Source organism: Hipposideros armiger, unplaced genomic scaffold (genome assembly GCF_001890085.2).
Source record: "Hipposideros armiger isolate ML-2016 unplaced genomic scaffold, ASM189008v1 scaffold_21, whole genome shotgun sequence".
Taxonomy (NCBI): Eukaryota; Metazoa; Chordata; class Mammalia; order Chiroptera; family Hipposideridae; genus Hipposideros; species Hipposideros armiger.
The window spans coordinates 4,728,258-4,736,810 of NW_017731371.1; the positions used below are offsets into that span (position 1 = coordinate 4,728,258).

General features: G+C 39.8%; 1 pseudogene; it reads left to right on the forward strand.

Moving 5' to 3' along the window:
• The first annotated feature begins 4,794 nt into the window (after positions 1-4,794).
• Positions 4,795-5,628, forward strand: LOC109379048 (NADH dehydrogenase [ubiquinone] 1 alpha subcomplex assembly factor 4-like; annotated as a pseudogene).
• The last annotated feature ends 2,925 nt before the right edge of the window (positions 5,629-8,553 follow it).

The window sequence follows — 8,553 nt, forward strand, 5'->3', positions numbered from 1 at the left end:
TACATGTAAAGACTATTCTAGCAAAAATATTGCTATGCACTAAAGTCAAAAGCCCCTTTTCATAGGTACTTACGATATTCCAAGAAAAGTTATTTTTCTATAGGAAACCTCTTTTTTGAACATATTAAGAAAGAAAATATTATTTTAAACTAGCATGGCCTTGCTTTCATAGGTGAAGGGCTAATCCAACCTTTCCTGGTACCTAGGAAATGAGGCTGCAGTGAGCACTTAGTAGCACATATATTACAATAAAGCAAATGAGGGATTCGGAATTGGGGACAAAAAGGGCCATTGAAAACAAATAGTACTTTGAAACCCTGAAGCACGTTCCAGGTCTCAGATTGTAAGCTCCTAGAAGATTGGGGCTTCTAAACACTGTGCTTGTCATCTGGATTTTGTGTTTAAGGGAAGTTAGTTCCCTTGAGGCAGCAATATGGGAACAATAACTGACCAGCCAAAGAAGGAAAAAAATGAATTATCCCTTAGAAATGAATTATATCACTAGTTCTTATAAATAGCCCAAATTATGACAGATTCACATGTAAGTATGCCAGGGAAAAGCAGCCGTGAGCTATAATACACACAACTGTTTATTACCCCAGAGAATTTAGGTGCTAATGTGGATGGCATTGCATCTGTGAAATTCTGAAAACCCACAAAGGAGTCCAAGATATAAAGCCAAATAAAACATAATACAGAGGGAAATGATTTTGATTATATAACATTTATATATAGCGTTTCACTTTACATTCTCAAATTGCTTTTCAGTCATTGGTTTATTCACAGCACACCTGGGGAGTACAGCCGTGCTGTTATCCTCTGTTCACAGCTGAGGCGACTGAGACTGAAAGAGGCAAAATGTTTTGTCCGAGAGCACAACAGGGGCAGGGTGAGGAATTGTGCGCTCATTCAATCACGCGTCTATTCTGCACCTACTCTTGGCAAGGCACCATGTTCTGTGGTGCAGAGAGTGGGTACTGTGTCCCTGGCCTCTGCCTCGCCAGAGCTGCCATCGAGGCAATGAGAATTTGTGGATTACATCTCCAGGAGTGCTTTAGACAGCAAGGACCAGGGTTCAGAAAGGACAAGGTGAGTTCCCGAAGATTCCTGGAGACAGTGGGATTTGAGGCCCTTGAGAGAGGGATAGGATTTTGGCAAATGGAAGCCGAGGGTGGTGGGAATGACACAGACAGACATGAAGGTTGGGCAAATTGAAGACGTCCTGGGGAATGTTTGACTACAGCGGGGCAGTCATGGAAAAGGCTGGAGTAGAAAGAAGCAGATTTTCCAGGGCACTGAATGTCCAGGTAAATATTATATAGATTTTAACCTGTGGGCAACAGGGATTGGACTCATCTCTGACTTCTTCCCTTCACTCGTTATTCTAACGTACTGAGGGCTATGCCTAGTCTCCAGGTGTTTTCCCATACACCCATTTTTCTAACCTTCACAGCCTATTATTATTATAATTATAAGATACTTATCATTATTCCTCCTTAAATGGGTGAAAAAACTAGTGTATTTAGAGATTCAGATTGTAGCTAATAACTGACATGTGGAATTTGAAAAGAGCATGCTTGACTTCCTCATGGATACTTAATGGGACGAATGAGTGCAGATTCTGGGCAGTGTACTCAGGATACCCATCTAATAATATACCCCTCACTCTAGCTCAATGTCTTTCTAGAAATAAAAAATAGGAGAGAAATAAAATTAATTTCTTAACATACAAGGTATTTTTTTGTTTTTAAGATTTTCATTGGAGAATTGGGGAAGGGGAACATTGTGTTTTCCAGGACCCATCAGCTCCAAAGTCAAGTCGTTGTCCTTCAATCTTAGTTGTGGATGGCAGAAGCTCTATACCAAGTCCAGTTGCCTCTTTCAATCTAGTTGGGGCGGGGGGGGGAGAGCTCGTAGTCCACCATCCCATGTGGGAGTTGAACCAGCAAACTTGCTAAGAGCATGCGCTCTCACCAGCTCAGAGGCAGGTCAGCTCGGGTGCAGCTCACTGGCCTATGTGGGTATCGAGCCGGCAACCCTGTTGCTCAGAGTTCATGCTTTTAACCAACTGAGCCACTCGGCCAGCCCATATAAAATATTATTTGTCTAAAGGCATCAGCTCCAGGTCAAAAAGAAAGACAAAGGGTGTTTTCCCCTGTTGCCTCTGCCCTGCAATTAAAAATAAATGTCTGCATTTTGATAACTTTAGTTTTGTGAGCATTTTAAAAAATTTATTTTTAATTACCATTTTCATACAATATATTAATTTCAGGTGTACAACATAGTAATTAGATATTTATATAACTTACAAAGTGATCATCCTGGTAAATCTAGTTCCCACCTGGCACCATACATAGTTATTACAATATTATTGACTATATTTCCTATGCTGTACTTTATATCCCTGTGACTTTTTATAAGTGATAATTTGTACATCTTAATTCCTTCTCCTTTTTTACCCTTCCCTTCTCATCTGGCAATCATCAGTTAGTTCTTTGTATCTATGACTTTGTTTCTGTTTGTTCATTTGCTTTGTGCTTTAGATTCCACATGTAAGTGAAATATTATGGCATTTATCGTCCTCTGTCTGACTTATTTCACTCAGCATAATACCCTCTAGGTCCATCCATGTTGTCGTCAATGGCAAGATTTTATTCTTTTTTTTTATGACAGAGTAATACTCCATTGGGTATATGTACCACCTTCTTTATCCAGTCATCTATCGATAGACACCTAGGTTGCTTCCATGTCTGGGCTATTGTAAATACTGCTTCAATGAACGTAGGGGTGGAATATGTCTTTTCGAATTAGTGTTTTGGATTTCTTCGCATAAATGCCCAAAAGTGAGATTGCTGGGTCATATGGCAATTCGATTTTTAATTTTTTGAGGAACCTCCATAGTGGTGCACTAATCTGCGTCCCCACCAACAGTGCATGAGGGTTCCCTTTTCTCCACATCCTCGACAACATGTTTGTTGTTTTTTTGTTTTGTTTTGTTTTGTTTTGTTTTTTTAGCTGAGCCATCCTGCTACCTATTGGCAGCTCAGCGGCTGCTCAGCTCAGGCTGGACTCGAACCGCTGTTGCTCAGAGCTCAAACTCTTGAGCGAGCTCTTAACCAACTGAGCCACTCGGCCGGCCCTTGTTTGTTGTTTTTTGATGATAGCCATTCTGACTGGTTTGAGGTGGTAGCTCCTTTTAATTTGCATTTCCTGACTACTGATTTTGAGCATCTTTTCATATGTCTACTGGCCATTTGTCTGTCTTCTTTGGAGAAATGTCTATTAAGGTTCACTTTTTAAAATCAGATTGCTTGTGATTTTTTGGTGTTAAGTTGTATGAGTTCTTTATGTATTTTGGAAATTAACCCCTTATCAGATGTATCACTGGCAAATATCTACTCCCATTCAGTAGGTTGTCTTTGTTTTTTTGTTTTTGTTTTTGTTTTTCTTAAAGATTTTATTGGGGAATCGGGAAAGGGGAACAGACAAGTTGCTGTCCTTTTTTTCCTTCAGTCTAGTTGTGGAGGACATTGCTTCACTGGCCCATGTTGGTATTATCATTGCGCTCTTCCTGGGTGAGGCAGTTGCTCGCCAGCCATTGGACGGCCACTCACGCTGGCTGCTGGCCACTCATGGTAGCTCATGGCAGCCCTCTGCAGCCCACTGCAGCAGGGGCTGCAACCTACGCCATCACCAGTGTGACTCACAGCAGCCCAGCTCCAGGTCAAGCTGTTGTTCAGCATATTAGCTGTAGAGGGTGCAGCATCACTGGCCCTCATGTGGGCTCTTAACCCAGTCCCTGCTGCTCAGAGCTGGGGTCCTGCTCAGAGCTGGTGTCCCAAGTCAACTCTTAACCAACGAGCCCCTCGGCCGGCCCTAGGTTGTCTTTGTTTTATTGATGGGTTTCCTTCGCTTTGCAAAAACTCTTTAGTTTGATGTTGTCCCATTTGTTTATTTTTCTTTTATTTCCCTTGCCTTAGGAGACATATCCCCCCCAAAAAGTATTACTAAGAGCAATGTCAAAGAGTTTCCTATGTATGTTTTCTTCTACGTGTTTTATGGTTTGAGGGGTTACATTTAAGTCTTTAATCCATTTTGAGTTCATTCTTGTATATGATATATGAAGGTGAGTCAGTTTCATTCTTTTGCATGTGTCTGCCCAGTTTTCCCAATGCCATTTGTTGAAAAGACTGTCTTTACACCATTGTATATTCTTGCCCCCTTTGTCATAGATCAATTGACCATATAGTTATGGATTTATTTCTGGGTTCTCTATTCTGTTCCTTTGATCTGTGTGTCTGTTTTATGCTAGTACCATGCTGTTTTGATTACTATAGCCTTTTGTAGTATAGTTTGATATCAGGTAGCATGGTACCTCCAACTTTATCTTTCTCAAGATTTTTTTGGCTATTTGGGATCCCTTGTGGTTCCATATAAATTTTAGGATTACTTATTCTAGTTCTGTGAAAATGCCATTGGTATTTTGATAGTGATTGCATTGAATCTGTAGATTGCTTTGGTTAATATGGACATTTTAACAATGTGAGCATTTTTAATACATTCTGATCTCAGATTAGTCTTTCCACTAACCCAGAATTTCTCTCTGGAGTTGGTCAATTCAGTTCCTAATCCCTTCCCCTTAGCATGCAATCTAGCCCATTTTTCTAAGCGCCTCATGAGGTCTCCATCTCAGTTTGAATTTTCCCCATCAAGAAATAGCTTTTTCTCTCCAAATACCAGCTACTAATTAGCATTTTTACTGTTTAATCATCAGGACTAAAATAAAAGTGAAAGAAGTATTACTGTTAATCCCAAAAAAATATTTAGAAAGGAAACAATAACTTTATTTAAATTTTCCTATAAAGAAACACAGAGATGCTCTAAGGAGGTAGATGGATACTTAGGTGACATAAAAATTAAAACAGTGAAGGTTTTCCCACATGCGTTAGTAACCTGAGGGCATCATGTTGTGAGGAGATGGGGGCCTCAGTGACTCGCACAATCAGGAACTTCAACCTAGAGAACCTGTCGGAATGGGAAATCAGCAAGATGAAGCCCTCTCCCGCTCCCAGGCACCCCTCCACCAAAAGCCGCCTGCGAGAGCAAATGAACGCGCATCCAGATATTAAGCGATAAATTGATAGAAAAGATGACAAACTGCTGTCATTACTAAAAGATGTATATGTTGATTCCAAAGATCCTGTGCAGGCAAAAGATGCTGGAACAGTCCAGAACCAAAGGAGTACAGATTGCCAAAAGGCAATCACTTTGACATGAATATCGAGAACATTCCCAAAGGTAAAATTTCCATTGTAGAGGCATTGACACTTCTCAATAAACATAAACTTTATCTGGAAACATGGTCTGCTGAGAAAATAGCAAAAGAATACCATCTAGAACAGAAAGATGTAAATTCCCTTCTCACATATTTTGTTACCTTTGAAGTCAAACTCTTCCCTCCTGACAAGAAAGCAATACAATCAAAATGAAGGAAATCTTGAAGTTACTTTTCCGATATGTACTCCCTGTTCCCATGCCCTGTTTATTTCCCCATTTTTAGCATGTTAAATTATATAAATTACTGAATGTTTAAAGCTCCCTTCATCTATTTATTGAGCTCTGCTAAATTTTCAGCACTAATAAATAGAATAAATTTTGTTTTCTTTTAAATTAAAAAAAAATTAAAACAGTGAAAATTTTAACATCTGTAAAATAGGGTGCTTCTCACTGATCTGGTTGTGTGTGTGTGTGTGTGTGTGTGTGTGTGTGTTTTAAATGCCTATCCATCATCAGTCAGAGAAATCTTCCTCTAGATTAGAGCAAATATCTACCACAAACAACAGACCAGTGTTGATCTTGTGCATGAAGACAAATGGTAAACTACCAACATGGGGCATTTCAAAATCTTACACGCAATACACAACATTCTCCTTGTCTCTCAACCCTCGACTGCCTTGTTTGCTTTGCCGAGATTGTATTTTATGACCCAAGTCACAGAGATTTAAGAGTAAATGGTTGAGTGTTTCTCCATGTTTTGTTGTTGTTGTTGTTGTCTGGGGGGTGGGAGGTGGAGGAATTTGAAAGTAAAGTTAACATGTAAAAATGATTAAATTTTGTCTAAGATCCTTAGATCCCCTGTGAAAGGTATGTAAAACAAGCATTAGACCAGAAAATTGTACCTCGTTTCTCCCCTGTCTTAAAATGCCATCTGATTTCAAGAAGAACAGTGGTCTGGGATGTGGTGGCTTGTGTTTCACTGAGGAAAGCAATGAAACTAATTCATGATGTTTAGGCTTCTAGATCCACAGAGCATGGATGCTCACCTTGAGCTGTGGAAAAAACAGGACTTTGAAAGACTCAGAGGAAATCATACAACTTATAACAACCATCTGCATCTCTTTACAGAGGAAAAATCTTCAGTGCATACTTCTGGGGATTTTCCATATTGATGGAAGAAAGTGTTCAGGATACCTAAGTGCATCCCATTGAAGGCATGTATTAGCATTAATTTCTCCTAACTATTGAAATGAAGCCAATGTTGTTCTTTCTCCCCTTAGGATGTTCAGCAAAAATGCTGAGACCCTCAAAGATTATTGAGTTAGAAACCTGCTGGAATTAACCTTATTTTAAAAACAATAACTATGCATAATAGATGATTTCCCTAACCAATGAGGCTCCCTGCACTGAGGCTCTTTTCACAGGAGCTCCTGGATTTTGACTGAGGTCTAATGGGATATTGCAGGTAGAAACTTGTTGGGTGAGAATTTAAATGACATTTCAACTTGGTGTCTGCTGACGTCCAATCTAGGAGTCCCCAAGGAACCTGCATGTCAGATGACCAAGCCTTGGTAGTTCCTGTGGGGAGCTTGTTGGTTTTGACTTGACTCGAGGACCCAAGATAATTGAGTGATAGCAACCCTGTAAGCATCTCGATCAACTCTTGATAGCCTCCACAGTAAGCACTACGGCATTATTTACAGATATAAGTACTCAATAAGTATTTGTTTAATAGAATTTAATTGTTAGCAGGTCCTGAGCTTAACCAAAGCAGACAAATGTCCTTGGGGCTACAACCCAAACCTTCAAGATCCCAAAGGGGAAAGAGCATGATCAAGGTCAACTGGCCCCAGAAAGATGATGCTTTCTTAAGCTTCATGGCTCAAATCAGCTGCGGTGGGTGTCAGGGCACTAATTCTCATTCAGAGTCACAGAAACCATTCAACTGAAAATGAACTAGAATATATAATTGGACCTGGCCCTAGAAATTTTGTGTTTTTTTCAAAGCAAAATGAAAAAAAAAAAAGGAAAATCATGTCTGTTTTCTTACTCCCTTTTCCAAGAAGCTGCAAATATAATTCAAATGAGCCCTTAGTTGTGGGTCATCATCTTTAAAAGACCTGTCTCGGGTTCCAAGGTTGGAGACTCTGCCTCTGCCTCCCCATTCTCACCCACCTCCAACTTGAAATAGGTCTCAAGGTCTCATGTTGACCATATACTCTGTCAGCCACGTTGGGATGATGAGAAGTTAATATAGCCATGTGAAAACCATCAGCAAACTAGAAAACAACTTCAGGCTTAACATCAGTATTAGCATTAGCTTGAAGACTTGTATGAACATGCACAAATGTTTTATAAGAATATTTTTCAGCAGAGTGTATTTATAGATATACTCTCTAATTGCATTATGAGTGATAAATGAGAAGGTTAAATGATATTTCAGGACTGTGTTATATATCTGTTTGCTGCCATCATTAGCTCTGTTTTCTTTGTGATGCAATTATGCCTGTTTATTAGCCTTGGTGCAAAGGAGGAATTGTACTTTAGATGATGATGAAGGATCTTTCAGATGATGATGAAGGTTGTAGGAAGGCTTGTTTAAGAGTTTATTTTGATATTTGTTTCATTTTAAAAGGCTGTGACTAGGATTTCATACCTGTCTAATAAGCATGCATGTAACATTTTTATGTTTGCTGAGTGCCTTACAGTCCTCCATTAGTCTCCACAATACCTTGAGGGTGGGTCAGAATTACCGCCTACAGTTTACATTTGAGGGAATTTAAGATATGAAGGGATTATGTGATTTGTACAAGGTCACCCAGCATGCACACCTAGCTAATAAAAGATGACTACAAAGCTCTTTGCAAATAAAAACTGCCTTATAAATATTAGGTAGTATTAATGGGCATGATCCCAGGATGAGTAAAATACTCTCCAGGAGTCAAGTGCTCATACATGCTCTATAAGATTAATTCTTTCTAACCCCAGGGCAACTTTTAAAATAGGAATTCTTGAGCCTGCTATGCATCAGAAGCATCTTTATAGCTTTTAGAACATGTGAGCACCTGGGCCCCTACCCAAGACACATGATCATAATCTGGGAGGCGGGACCCAGGTAATTTGAATCTTGAGAAAGCTCCATGGGGGATTCTGATGGTTAGCCAGGCTTGAGAATCATCACTCTAGACCAGCAGTTCTCAACCTGTGGGGCGCGACCCCTTTGGGGGTCAAATGACCCTTTTACAGGGGTCGCTGGGTACTCATATGTGGGCATAT